The sequence below is a fragment of the Piliocolobus tephrosceles genome, chromosome 9, assembly GCF_002776525.5.
Source record: "Piliocolobus tephrosceles isolate RC106 chromosome 9, ASM277652v3, whole genome shotgun sequence".
Taxonomy (NCBI): Eukaryota; Metazoa; Chordata; class Mammalia; order Primates; family Cercopithecidae; genus Piliocolobus; species Piliocolobus tephrosceles.
The window spans coordinates 80438144-80452559 of record NC_045442.1 but is presented as its reverse complement, the minus strand read 5'-3'; the positions used below and the strand labels follow the sequence as shown (position 1 = coordinate 80452559).

General features: G+C 42.5%; 1 protein-coding gene across 3 annotated transcripts in view; it reads right to left on the bottom strand.

Annotated features, from left to right (window-relative positions):
* CCSER2 (coiled-coil serine rich protein 2) overlaps nt 1–12693 on the bottom strand; it is a 199710-nt gene extending 187017 nt beyond the window's left edge. Inside the window, exons 1-2 of one of the 3 annotated variants that reach the window (XM_023226064.1) lie at nt 12447–12693; nt 11985–12050 (exon numbers count right to left, since the gene is read on the bottom strand). The gene's annotated coding sequence lies outside the window, so the exon portion shown is untranslated. The remainder of the gene's footprint in view (nt 1–11984; nt 12051–12446) is intronic. The other 2 variants (XM_023226065.1, XM_023226063.1) reach the window with 2 other exon arrangements.
* Nucleotides 12694–14416: the final 1723 nt, after the last annotated feature.

The following is a 14416-nucleotide window of genomic DNA, read 5'->3' as shown; positions in this document are numbered from 1 at the left end:
AGGAGTTTGAGACAAGCCTGGGCAACTTGGCAAAACCCCATCTCTACATAAAAATGTCATTAAAAAAAAAATTAGCTGGGCATGGTGGCACACGCTTGTAGTCCCAGCTACTCGGGAGGGCACACCACTTGAGCCCAGGAGGTTAAGGCTGCAGTGACTTATTATCAAGCCACTGTACTCCAGCCTGGGTGACAGAACAAGACATTGTCTCAAAAAAAAAAAAAAAAGGGTTATATTGAGTGGTATTTGAGAGTAGGAAAAAACACTGTTTTTTTTTTTTTTTCCTATGTTCTAATAGTGCCCTAAATATTCACTATTACTATATTACCATACTCATCACATTGTATCATAATCATTTGCAGACAGGGACCTTCTGTTGTTCAACCCCTCATTACTAACACTAACAAGTCAGGAACACAGGAAGTGGCCAAAAAATGTTTGTTGAACTCAGTAACTCATCAGATGTAGAAATAAGACCTACAGATACTACCGAGAAACCTAAATGACTTGTAAGATGGTGATAGAGAAAACACTAATGGAGAAGCCAAGAGGGGGATCAAGTTTAGGGGATGAGTTAGTTAGGGTAGAGGATGGTTAAGGTCAACATCCAAATAGAGCTGTCAAAGAGGAAAAAAAATAAAACCAGAGGAGGAAAAAAATTCAGACAAAAATAGAGACATTTAGAAAATAAATCAACAAGTCTCATTATTTGCTCATGAACAAAAATATTTAATAAATATGAATTTCCTAACAGTTTAGGATATGACTATCTTTAAGAACACTATTCAAATTGCTCATTTGTATATTCTGTACAAATTGAGGCATAAATTCCCAACCAAATGGGTCAATCAAAACTGGGTCAACACTGAATAATTATTTGCTTTACTCATTCATTCAATAAAAAAGTTATTGAGTGTCTATAAGTTGAGGGCAAGAGGAACTTGTCACAAAAACAAACAGTAAGATACAGCAAATACTATAACAAAATAACTGCATAATGTTAACAGGAACACAGGTAACAGAATATAACGAAGGATAGATGGAAGAGGCATAATGAACATGTCTAGCAGCTTTCCTGGAAGAAGAGGCATCTATGTTAGGCTCTTAAAAAAATAAAGTGATGGCCGGGTGCAGTGGCTCACGCCTGTAATCCCAGCACTTTGGGGGCCAAGGCAGGTGGATCACCTGAGGTCAGGAATTCAAGACCAGCCTGGCCAACATACTGAAACCCTGCCTCTGCTTAAAATATAAAAAATTAGCCAGGTGTGATGGTACGCACCTGTAATCCCAGCTACTCGGGAGGCTGAGTCAGGAGAACTGTTTGAACCTGGGAGGCGGAGGCTGCTGTGAGCAGAGATTGTGCCTTTGCACTCCAGCCTGGGCGACAAGAGTGAAACTCCATCTCAAAAAATAAAAATAAAAAAGATAAAGTGATTTAATGAGAAGACTGAGAAGATGAATGGTATTCTACAAAAAAAGAAATAGCGGTCGGGCACGGTCGCTCATGCCTATAATCCCAGCACTTTGGGAGGCCAAGGCGGGCATATCACCTGAGGTTAGGAGTTCGAGACCAGCCTGACCAACATGGAGAAACCCCGTCTCTACTACAAATACAAAACCAGCCAGGTGTGGTGGCGCATGCTTGTAATCCCAGCTACTCGGGAGGCTGAGGCAGGATAATCGCTCGAACCTGGGAGGCATAGGCTGCAGTGAGCCAAGATCACGCGGTTGCACTCCAGCCTGGGCAACAAGAGTGAAACTCTGTCTCAAAAAATAAAAACTAAATTAAAAAAAAAAAAAGTAATAGTATGTGCAAAAGCCGAGAGATGCCAAAGCATTTCTCATTTTCATGGAACCTCCTCTTGGAGGACTATCTGCATGCTAATAAAAAAATCTGATCTTTATTCTATAGCCCTATGGTAAGAAACATCACATGTGCATTAGAATCCCCTAGGGAGGCTGGGCATGGTGGCTCACGCCTATAATCCCAGCACTTTGGGAGGCCAAGGTGGGAAAATGGCCTATTAGGAGTTTGAGACCAGCCTGGCCAACACAGCAAGACACCCTAGGGAGCACTCCAGATCCCCGAAAGCATGTGCAGGCAAAAGGTGGATAAACAGGTGCGGGAAGGGGAGGGGAGGGAGGGGAGGCGAGGGGAGGGGAGGGCAGGGACTTCTGTAGAGAATAGGGAGACACAGAAGATTTTTTTTAGCAAAAACACAACCTGGTCAGATCTGTGTTTTGGAAATCCAAAAGTCAGGGGCATGGATCAGTGGCTAAGGGAAGAAAATCTGGAGAAAGACCAATGAAGAGGGTTAAGAAGCAACTGCAATGATGCTCCAACACTAAATATTGACTACTACTTATTTAAACATAAATGAACCACGAAAAGAGGCATATAAAGAGCTATAACTGTACTATGTGCTTTCAACATAGTTTCTGAAATCTCAAACATCAACTCAATAATCTTAAGCAATTACAGTAAAATGAGATCAGGTACATTAGAAAAAAAGGAGTGGTGGAGAAGAGTAGCCATCAAAATTTCCCTGGAATAGTTGCTCATTTATTCTTCTATTTAACTTTTATTTTTAAAAAGGTAAAACTACCATACCAAACACGCTGCTAAATCAAAATTTCGAAGCTACTACAAGGCAAGCACTGCACAAAACTGCAGTACAGTCCATCATGATGATGATGATGGACCTTGAGAGCACAGATTAGGATAAAATTAATTTCATTTATGTTTCAACGACACAGATCCTGCATTTTTTTTCCTCTGTCAAAACATTTTGTTAACTACATATATTTGTATTGTGAAAGTAAAAACCTGGGACCCTAATTTCACTATGCCAAAGAAAAAAAGTAAGCTGAAAGCTGAGTCACAAAAGAAGCTGCCTTTCCTTTTGTTTCTGTTGGGGTTCTTGGGTTTTTTTTTTTTCTGAAGTGTTTTTTTTTTGGAGTTTCTCTTTTGTTGCCCAGGCTGAAGTGCAATGACACGATCTTGGTTCACCACAACCTCCGCCTACCAGGTTCAAGCAATTCTCCTGCCTCAACTCAGCTTCCCAAGTAGCTGGGATTACAGGCATGCGCCACCATGCCCAGCTAATTCTGTATTTTTAGTAGAGACAGGGTTTCACCATGTTGGTCATGCTGGTCTCGAACTCCTGACCTTAGGTGATCTGCCTGCCCTGGCCTCCCAAAGTGCTGAGATTACAGGCTGAGCCAGCATGCCCAACCCCCTTTACTTTTGTTTCTAAGCTGATAGCTACAGATAAAAAGTTAAATATGTCCACGCTACAGATAAAAAGTTAAATATGTCCACAGGTAACTACTCAGTGTTCACCTTATCTTATGGAAAGCGCCAATTTACTAACACTAAACAAATACATAACCGACTATTCCCCTATCTGCTCCTTTTCTTTCACAGCATGTGGATTCAGTAATGTGATAATACCCTCTCTCTTGCCCCTCCAGCCTGCTTTTTCCACTTAAATATTGAAGCCCTCAAAATCATCTCTGGAGAAAGACAGACTTGTCTCCCTGGCATGCATCCTGAACCTTGGCAAAATAAACTTTTAAATGGATTGAGACCTGTCTCAGATACTTTTTGGTTTACAGTATATAAATAAGAATACAAAAAAAGAAAAGCATCCATCTTTTAAAAAAGAATTCCTTGACTGGACATCCCCTCCAGCTACCACCTGTTATTTAGCTTCGCTTTATAGCAACCTCCTTGAGGAACTGTCTATCCCAGGAGTCTACAATTCCTTTCCTCCAATTCTCTCTTAAGCACACTCCAATCAAGTCTTCACTTCCGCTACTAAACCAGAAACAACTTAAGGTCACCAATGATTTTCATATTGCTATATCTTAGTCCTCAATCTAACAGCATCTGACACAGCTGATTACTCACTCGTTCCTTCTTAAAACTTTCACTTGGCATCACTGATACCACTCAGTCTTAATTCTCTTCCTTCTTTATGGGAGTGCTGCTTCTTGGTCTCCTCTGCTATTTTCTCTCCCTCTGAAAACATTACAGGATCCCAAGGCTAACTTGTGGGACTTCTCCAGCCACACCCACTCCCTAAATTATTTTAATCCATTCTCATGGCATACATACTATTTCTCTGCTAATAACTGGAAATTTATGTATCTCTAACCCAGACCTCAGCTGTGAACTGCAGACTCGTGCATACGTACTCTCTTCACAATATCTCCACTTAGATTACTAACTTAAAATGTCCAAATTTGAACTCATTACTTCCCCTGCTAAAACCCTGCTTCTTCTGTGCTCTTTCCCATCTCAGTAAATGTTAACTCCATTTGTCCAGCTGTTCAAGCCAAACTCACAGCCTACATTCAATCCGTCATTAAATTGTTGGCTCTGCCTTCAAAATGTATACAAAATGTGAGCACTTCTCCCAATCCCGGCCTAAAATCATCATCTCCCACTTAGGATTACTGCTGCAGCCTGCTAAATAATCGCATTATGCGCCACCCCTGACATTTTCTACATAGCAGCTGAGAGTTCTACTTAAAACAAGTCAAAACTCTGGTGGCTCCCCACCTTTTAAAAACCAGTCTCACTAGCCTACAACGCCATGTATGATCAGACATCCCCCCCAACCCAACCCACCTTTCTGACCTCAATGCCTCCCTCAATGACTCCACTGGCCTACTTGCTACTCCTAGAACAGGTCAAGCAAGCTTCAGCCACAAGATCTTTGCATTCCAGATCTATCTTCATCAAGTACTCTCTTCTCCTAATATCTGCATAGATCACATTCTCACTTCTTCAAGATCTCTGCTCAAATACTAGTTTTTATTACAGCCTTCCCTAACCACCTTAGATAAAACAGCAGCATCACCCTCCCATGTTCTTTTCACCTTTTCCTGCTTTACTTTTCTCTACAGCAATACAACAGATGACATATTACCAATATACTTATTTTCTGTATCTTGTCATTAGAATGTAAGCTCCACAAAGGCAGAAAATTTGTTTTGTTCACTGAACTATTCCTAGCAAGTGCTCAGAATACATTTCTTGAATGAGTGAATGAGAAAAATCCAGACTGAGGATCTATTCTCTAAGACAAGATTGAAAGAATTTAGAATGTAAAACATCTCAAGGTCCTGGAAAAACATGACTGCAGGAAAGGCCACAACAATGGCCAAGTCTACAACTCTAGCTAGTACCAATAATAAATAAAGGTTGACAAGCCATATCACACTATCTATTCCTAAAATGAGGAAAATATACCTAAGAAAAAATTTTGAATAAGGAAAAGAAATAAAACAAAACAAAAAGATGGCCATCCCTGCCTCCCCACCCCAAAGAGAAATATCACCTGGATGTTTCCTATAAAGTGGCCTACCAACTCTGACCAAAATATCATCAAGTCCATTCTACGGACTTAAAGAGCTGTTATGAATAGTCGCTGTTTTTCTAAGCTAAGGTTTTCAGAGAAAATTATTATATAACTCCCAACCCTAACACTGGCTGCCAAGAGATAATGGTCAGAGAAAGCTCTCAAATTGCCCTAAAGCACTCAGGCTGCAACGAAATATCATTAATATGATGACAACAACAATTCAAAGCACCTTCCGGAATCTGTCTTGCTTCTTTGTTCCTAGCGTATTTACTAGGGGCTTCGTCATCAAAGGTTTTGCTATCTTGATATGGGGGCAGTGTTGGGGAGGAGGGTAGGCAATTCCAAAAAAACAGGACTGGAATTTAATTTTGCATTTTAAAGAAAAGCAGGGCCAGTTGTGGTGGCTCACACTTGTAATGCCAGCACTTTGGGAGGTAAAAGCAGGAGGATCAATTGAGCCCAGGAGTTTGAGCCCAGCCTGGGCAACGTGGGGAGACCCTGTCTCTATGAAAAATTTTAAAAATTAGCTGGGCATGGTGGTACATGCCTGTAGTCCCAGCTACAGGTTGAGTACAGGTTGGGAAGCCAAGGCAGGAGGATAGCTAGAGCCCGGGAGGTCAATGCTGCAGTGAGCCATAATGACACCACTGCACTCCTGCCTGGGTCCAGAGACCCTGTCTCAAAAAAAAAAGAGAGAGAGAGAAGTAGAATTCTGGAGAACAGAAAACACTTGCTCAGATACAAGATGTCATGGGGCTTTTCAATACCAGGCACCAAAAGAGAGATCACAGAAGGCCCTAAACCCTGAGATGCCCATCGTTCCTCAGCTAAAGCCATGCCTTGCATTTCTATTCCCACACACAGAACTCAAGATACAGGGTAGGAGACCATGCCAAAGGGAACAGCTGGGAGCAGTGATGGCAGGGAGGAGAGCAGTAACAACTATCATAACAAAGGGAAGGAAGGAGTAATCACTCATGCTTTTTCTCTTTTCTCCTTCCCACTGTCCTTACCAAGGACAGAAACCAGGTAGATGAAAACAGGAGAAGGCAGAGAACAGAAGGTAAGGATGACCTGAAGCAAATGGTTGTAGAAAAAATCAAGAGCAAATTCCTTTACCAAGTAACTCTTTGAAAAACAGACATATGAAGTAAGTTAGGAGCTGACCAAGAAAATTTAAAACAAGTCCCTGTCTTACATAGCTATAAAGTACAAAGAAAACATAGATTCTTACTTATTCAGAACAATCTGTGGCATTTTTAAGACCAACAATCTTCAAAGATGATCCAACTATACTGAAACTAAGTTACTGATCAACATGAAAAAGTAAACAGGTAAAAAACTTCAGGGCTCATGGATCCAACCTTTAAGAAACCTCTGGCTTTCCAATGGCTCCAAACCTTAATACAACCAACCAAAAGTCTTTAAAGGTAGAGAAGTAACTCTAGGACATTCCCAAGCAATCAACTCACCAGAGAAGAGCTAAAAACTCAAAGATTACACCCCCCATACTGTGAATGGTCAATTCACTTAAAAAGAGAGGACTGTTCTCATTGGTTGATCTCAATAGGCTGAATCACACCCCAGCATCAGCACCTGTAGCAAGCAGAAGTCAGAAGCCAAAGAGGTAGAAAGCCATCAGATACTCAGAGAAAACTTCAGTCAATAACAAAGGAAAGACAAGTTCACCCTATACAACCACAATCAGCTTATGACACCAGGGCACACCAACCACAACTGTTTGTAGCCTGAGTTGGCACCATTCTACATGCTCACGTCTGTGCTAATACTTCCCTCCCCTCTGCTCCCTCCCTGATGGCTCTTCCCCCATCCTCCCTGACAGCTGTCACATTCTAGAGCTACTCTTCCTCCACCCACTCTTTCATTCTGGTAATCTGGTGTTTCCCAGTTCAGTCTCTTGACCTCTTTCTTTCTGTATTATCTCATCCTATATTCACTCATTCTTCTACTTAGTCCCTATCCTTGACAAGGACACAATCCAGTGGGGGAGACAGATGTGTCACTAGAATTAGGTACAATACATCACAGTCAATGCTGTGAAAGAAATATAACAAAGTGCTGTGAGCACATATTCATCCGTCATTACCCCACTCGATGTCTTCCAAATCAATACTCTGCCTTCCCACTCTGTTGTATATCAGTTACTAAGTCCTGTACCTTTCCAAAATATCCCAATCTCCACTTCCACCTCAAGGTTTAGGCTTCATTTCTCACATGACTATTTCAACCACTTCCTATTATAAACATAATTCAATATATAGCCACATTGTCACATGAGCAATCTCCCTAAAAGAGATAACATACCATATCATCCCCTTGTTTTGCAACACCTAATCTTTCCAACGTCTAAGAAATGAAGTCCAAATCCTTGGCATGGAAAATAAGATAATACTTTTGAAATAGCATCTTTTAAAAGCAGGCTGACTGAGTTCCAGTTGCAATGCTTACCACCTATATTATCTTTGGCAGGTCACGTTCTCTTAATTTTCATATCCACAAAATGAGGATACTAAAAGAATCTCCCTCCTAGGGTTGCTATGAGGATTAGGTAAGAAACTAACCAGCATAAAATCCAGCACTCAATGTTAACTACTATTCTGGACTGTCTCATCCATCTAGAATGGGAGTAATCTACTCCACAATGGGAGGAGATTACTACGGTTTCCTTTCATATATTTTAGAATGATTAACAATAAGAGTTAAAGACAACCTTCTGGTTAATATTGAACAGACAAAAATTTCAATTAACCAATATATTGCTGTCATAAAAGTTTTAGTTTATGTAAAACTTACCATAATTTATTAAAAAACAAGTACACATTTTTATTAAAGTTAGGTTATTTTGTTCTGTTTTCCTATTTAAGTTCAGAAAAAGAGAATGGAAACATAATAATGTAGTTTTCTATAATATAAAATACACATAAATGAAATTTGATCTCAGTTGTATATTAACTTTCTAAATATATATACATAACAAAATGAACTCTAGAAGTTTAAGAAAATAAAAGTATGCATCAAACAGGTGCATGGCATTCATTCTCAAAAAATACAATCAAAAGACAAAAATCACTGACTTTTTTCTTTTATCTTTTTTCTTTTAAATAGAGATGGGGTCTCACTATGTTGCCTAGGCTGGTCTCCAACTCCTAGGCTCAAGCGATTCTCCCACCTCAGCCTCCCAAAGTGCTGAGATTACAGGTGTGATCCACCACACCCAGCCACACTGACTTTTAAAAATATAATACAGGGATTACCCCATCTCTATTAAAAACACAAAAATTAGCCGGGCGTGGTGGCGCGGGAGCTACTCAGAAGGCTGAGGCAAGAGAATCGCTTGAACCCAGGAGGTGGAGGTTGCAGGGAGCCAAGATGGCACCACCACACTCCAGCCTGACGACAGAGCAAGACTCTGTCTCAAAAAATATATATATATAAAATATAAAGTTAATAATATAAAACCTATAAAGCCTGCAATAAGAAAAAAATAGATCAGAAATATTTTTCAAGAGATTAATATATTTATGATGTTAGTGCTAATGAAAACTGGTGAGAAGATTCCAGTAAATGTACGGATGATGGACAAATAAAGGAGAAAATAAAAACAGAAGAATACTGCATTTGCTTCTCTATTATGGACTATGATGTTAAACTGCAAGTAATCTTATCCTCATTTTTAAAAAACAAACTTTTAAAAGCAAAAACCTATAAAGTATGATAGAACTGGTCAACCTAACTCTACTGGAGTCAGTGTAAATCAGTATTTTTAGAAGTAAATCTGGTAATATCTTTCAAAATTAACAAAACCTTCATACCTTGACTTTGTAATCCTGCTCCTGGGCTTTAAGCCCAAAGAAGCAAAATGATGAACAGCTATACACTAACTGCATCACCTGCAACATAGTAAACAATCTAGATGTCCAATTATTAAGAAATGTCATTGTAATACTGTATAATCACCTAAAGGTATAAAAACTATAGCAAAAATAAAACATCAAATATGAAAGCAAATATTAAACATTACATTTATGCTTTATCATATAAAATCACTTAGATATGACAAGAAATAAGAAGAAAAATTAAAAGTCTGTTTTGATTTTTAAAATTTATTTGACCATTCAGTTGTTTGCAAGAGAAAAAGTCTTTTGGAATTGGTCAGGCCCACATCACTAAGTACGCATTTCAACTTCTTAGAGGCAGCCACAATCATCAACTTTTTCCCCCAAAATCCTATCACATAGGAGTAAGATAGGCCCTTCTCACAGACAAGCCATACAAGTAATTTTAGCCATGCTATTAGCCAGCTGCAACCTTCTTATATTAAAATCTCATTGTACCATCAAAACTTAATTGTATGTGAGATCTCCATATGGTTATCCAGAAGCCACTTGTTATGGGGCATCTGGAGAGAGTTCCCCAGGCACTGAAGTTAAAACTATCTGGCTGAGAGGAATAGTGAAGGTTAGGTTTCTCCTCTATCCCCAAATGAATTATCATGTTTCTCAGCCACAAGGGATCTAAGTCCCTAGGAGTGGCAGCTATGGATTCAAAGAGGGAGAAAGTGCAAGCAGATTTGCACTCCCTCTGAAAAACTGGTAGCTCCTTCATTTCACCCCAAAGCACTACGGAGTAGTGAAAAACACCCAATGAGGAGGTCAGGAGATATGAGATGTAGGTGAGCCTAAGTAATCTCAAACAAGTTATTTGTCTTTTTAGGCTGAGTTGTTTAATGGTAAAAATTTTAAAGTTGAACGAAATAATCTGTTAATTCTTTCAAGTTCAATATTCTATTAATTTAATAGACTCTTTTTTCAGTACACATCCAAGTGGCTCACAACCCCCATTCAAATTGTAAAACAATTAAGATTTAGAATTAGGAGACTAGGGGCAAAAGACCTGGACTAATCCCCGCCGTCCCTTTCTGCGTGCATGACTTTGCACATCAAAATAAAGTTGTACGACAAATGAAGCAGCAATCCTTATTGGTCATGCCCTGTTTACTCCTGTATCATAAAATGTTTTTTCTGTTGTTGTTGTTGTTGTTTTTAAATAACTGGGGTTTCATTCCTAACCAGCCTATAATCCCAGCACTTTGGGAGGCTGAGGTGGGCGAATCACGAGGTCAGGAGTTCAAGACCCAACATAGTGAAACCCGTCTCTACTAAAAACAATTAGCCAGGTGTGGTGATGTGTGCCTGTAATTCCAGCTACTCAGGAGATTGAGGCAGGAGAATTGCGTGAACCCGGGAGGCAGAGGTTGCAGTGAGCCGAGATGAGGCCACTGCACTCCAGCGCAGGTGACAGTGCAAGACTCTGTACCAAAAAAAAAAAAAAAGCCCCAAAACCTGGTGGAGACAGACACATAAACAAATCACTAACTCCCAGCTGACACATACTAACTGCAGAGTGTACGAATCAGTCAAGACAAAAGGGATGAGATGTCTAGACAAGTCTCAGAAGTGATACTTTCATAAGGTCTTCAAGGGCAAGTTGTTTACTAGGCAGAGAATTCTCAACAGAGAACACTGAAAAACCACAGAGGAAGATGTCATCTTCAGAGAAGTGCAACAGTCTTACATAGAGAGGGCAAGCATAATGGTAGAAGATGACACTAGAATGTAGACAAATACCACTAATCACGAAGGACTTTGAATTTTATTGATATAGACTATGGAGAGTCACTGAAGGACTTGTAAATACGGATTCAAAGTCCCTTCCTCCAAACTACAGTCAAAGGAGTTGAGTCAAAGCAACAAAAAATGCAGGTCTGAATGTGGAAAGGTAGAATTTTTACAGAATTCTTAACAGAGACTTTCTGCTTGCTTTCAGGATGGCTTCTAGTGCTTTCTTAACTATGGCTTATGCTGAAGTACGACAGTATGAATTATGGCTAAAGGGTTCAACAAAATGTGCATTTTTAACCTGAAGATTATTTGAAGCCAATGTTGTTTAGAACACAAACGAAAACAAAAAATAATAGTAACGAGCTTTCATAAATTAAGAGAAACAAACAGTAATAAAGTCCAAGAGGAAGAAGACTGATTTCAGGCAAACACTCAGGAATATTTACATCTTTATCACATATGGATGACGGATAAGACATGTTTTGAACCTATCTTTTGCAGGAGAGTATCTTAAGTTCCTTTTGGTTAAAGAGCAGCTGCCATCTCTAAAGTCTCTAGTCTAAAAGATGATGCTTTAAAAAAAAAAAAATTGGCCAAATTAATAGGTTCCGTTATATTTTAATGCTCGGGAGAAAAGGAATGCCTTTCCTATGTCTATTTTAAAAAGCTTAAACCACAATTTCTCTCACCTACTGGAGTGAGCTACCAATACTAATCTGAGACCACAGCGTCCCTGCATCAGTCATTTCCACTCCGCTAAGGCCTTGTCTGGGAGCAGAAAGCCTCATTGGTCGGGGAGCCCACACAGATGAATATGCAATTATTGAAATAGAAACTTAAGCTTCGCCACCAAGGACCACCACAAAGGAGTCCTTTCATTCCTCCTTTTACTTTATCAAGAAAGTAGATGCATTATTTAAAACTGTATAAAAATACATGTCTAAAGAGAAGAGAGAAGATCTGAACCTACGGCAACGATGTGCCCCACCAAAGTTTCACCTCAGGATGTGTTTTAGGGTGTGTCTTTCATTTAGCCCTGCAATTAAAAGAAAAAAAAAATCGAACTCATTCGGCGAGCCCCGGTACTTTCCCCATCCTCCCTCACACGCAACCAGGCTCCGAAATCACTGAGTGCCTCAGTCTCGCCCTGATTTCTCCTAAAAGGCGGCGGCGCCCGCGGCCCCAGGCCCCGCGCTGTCACAGCCGCAGGGAGGGCACCCTCCGGCCTCCCAGGTCCGCGCCCGCCCCGCGTCGGGCGGCTCGCGAGGGGCTAAAGAGGCTCACCCTGGAGGCCGGGAGACCGGAGGGTGCCACCGCCTCAACCCGGGAGCCCGGGCCTCCGCCCCGCCCCGGACTGCGTGCCTGGTCTTGGGCTACCCCCGGCGCCCGCCGCGACCCCGGCCCCGGCTCTGGCCCTGAGCCCGGATCTCACCGTGCGGAGGTCGCGCTGCCTCCTCGGCCGCGGCCAGGCTGCAGGCCGCCCAGCGACCTGCGGGCCCGAGGACGGAAGGTGAGGCGAAGGGCCGCCCGTCACATCCCCGCCAGCCCAGCCGCCTGAGCCGCAACAACCAGCATCGCGTCCGCGGCCTGAGGGAGCGCCAGACTCCAAAGCCGCCGCGCCCCCTCCCTCGGCCGGCGCCCGCCTGGACTCCGCCCTCCAGGGCCCGCGCACCGCGCGCGCGCAGCCCCGCCCCGCCGCGGGCCCGTGCGCAGGCGCGAGCCTCACGGGGCTACGGGGCCCGCCCCCACCGCCTGATCCAGCCTCAGCCCACCTCTGGCCCCGCCCCGCCCTCACGCGAGGCTTTCCTAAGCTCCGCCTCTGCTTCGGGCCCCGCCCCCTCCGCTGACCTTGCCTGGCCGCCTCCTGACTCAGGCTTTTGCTCGGCCCAAGCAGTGACGCCAGTCTTGCGGCTGACCTCACCTCTAGCCGTCCCCTGGACTACATTTGCTGCTTGACCGCTGTCAAACCTGACAGCTCCTCCTCCAGGATGTGAAAAGTGAGGAGTGATCTCAGTATTGGGCATGACTGAACCACGCACCTGCCTACCGCATCAAAACACAGGATCTTGCTAAGGCTGAGGGGAAGGGGCACCCCAAGTGCTGATCTGGTTTTCCTTTTTTTTTTTTTTTGAAACAGGGTCTCGCTCTGTCACCCAGGTTGGAGTTTGGTGGCGCTATCACAGCTCACTTGCAGCCTCTTGGGCTCAAGTGATCCTCTCGCCTCTGGCGTGCATCACCACGCCTCCGAAATAATTACAGGTAAGACCACACTAGTCAAAGTAAACTATCACATATTGACCCAAATACCCGGCTAATTTTTATTTTTTCTTTTTGGAGATGGAGAAAGTGGTCTTACAGGCTGATCTCAAACTCCTGGGCTCAAGCAATCCTCCCACCTTGGCCTCCCAAAGTGCTGGGATTACAGGCGTGAGCCACAGCTCCTCGCCAATGTGGTTTCTTTGCCAGAAACCAGGTCTTTCTTCCCTTTGGGGCCTCCATCCCCCAGAGCCCATCTCTTCCCCTCTTCTTTTCCTCGACCACGGCCAATCCTGCCCCTGAGAGTCCTCAGCCTGGAAGACTTCAGGGCCTGGCTGGCTGTTTAAAGCTCTGGAGCTGCCCTTATCTAGTTGTAGGCTTGCAGTTCTCTGAAATCTTTGTCGGCCCCAACAGCTGGATTGCAATAAATAGCATTTCAAGAGAACTGCTTGAAAAATATCCAGTTCTTTCATGTCTCCAGATCAGTGATACTCAAATGGAAAAAGTAGATGGAATGCCTGATTTGTATAACCACATTTCATTTAATAATATACTTTTATATTTAGAAAATAATGTCTTTTAAATATCAATCCCTAAAATATTTAATTTATTGGACAATAATGTGTGTGCTTAAAATGTTGAGAAAGACTAGGTCTAAATGCTGTGCAATTTCTCTTAAGTGAGATTAGGAAAGCAAACACCAGGCCGGGCACGGTGGCTCATGCCTGTAATCCCAGCACTTTGGGAGGCCGAGGTGGGATGATTACAAGGTCAGGAGTTCGACACCAGCCTGGCCGATATGGTGAAACCCCATCTCTACTAAAAATACAAATTAGCCGGGCATGGTGGCGCATTCCTGTAATCCCAGCTACTCAGGAGGCTGAGGCAGGAGAATTGCTTGAACTGGGAAGGCAGAGGTTGCAGTGAGCTGTGATCACGCCACTGCACTCCAGCCAGGGAGACAGAGCATGACTCCGTCTCAAAAATACAATACAATACAATACAATACATACACAGACCAGGCGTGGTGGCTCATGACCTCAACACTTTGAGAGGCTGAGGCGAGAGGATCACTTGAGCCTAGGAGTTCAAGATCAGCCTGGGTAACATAGAAACCTAGTCTATTAAAAAAAAAAAAATTAACCA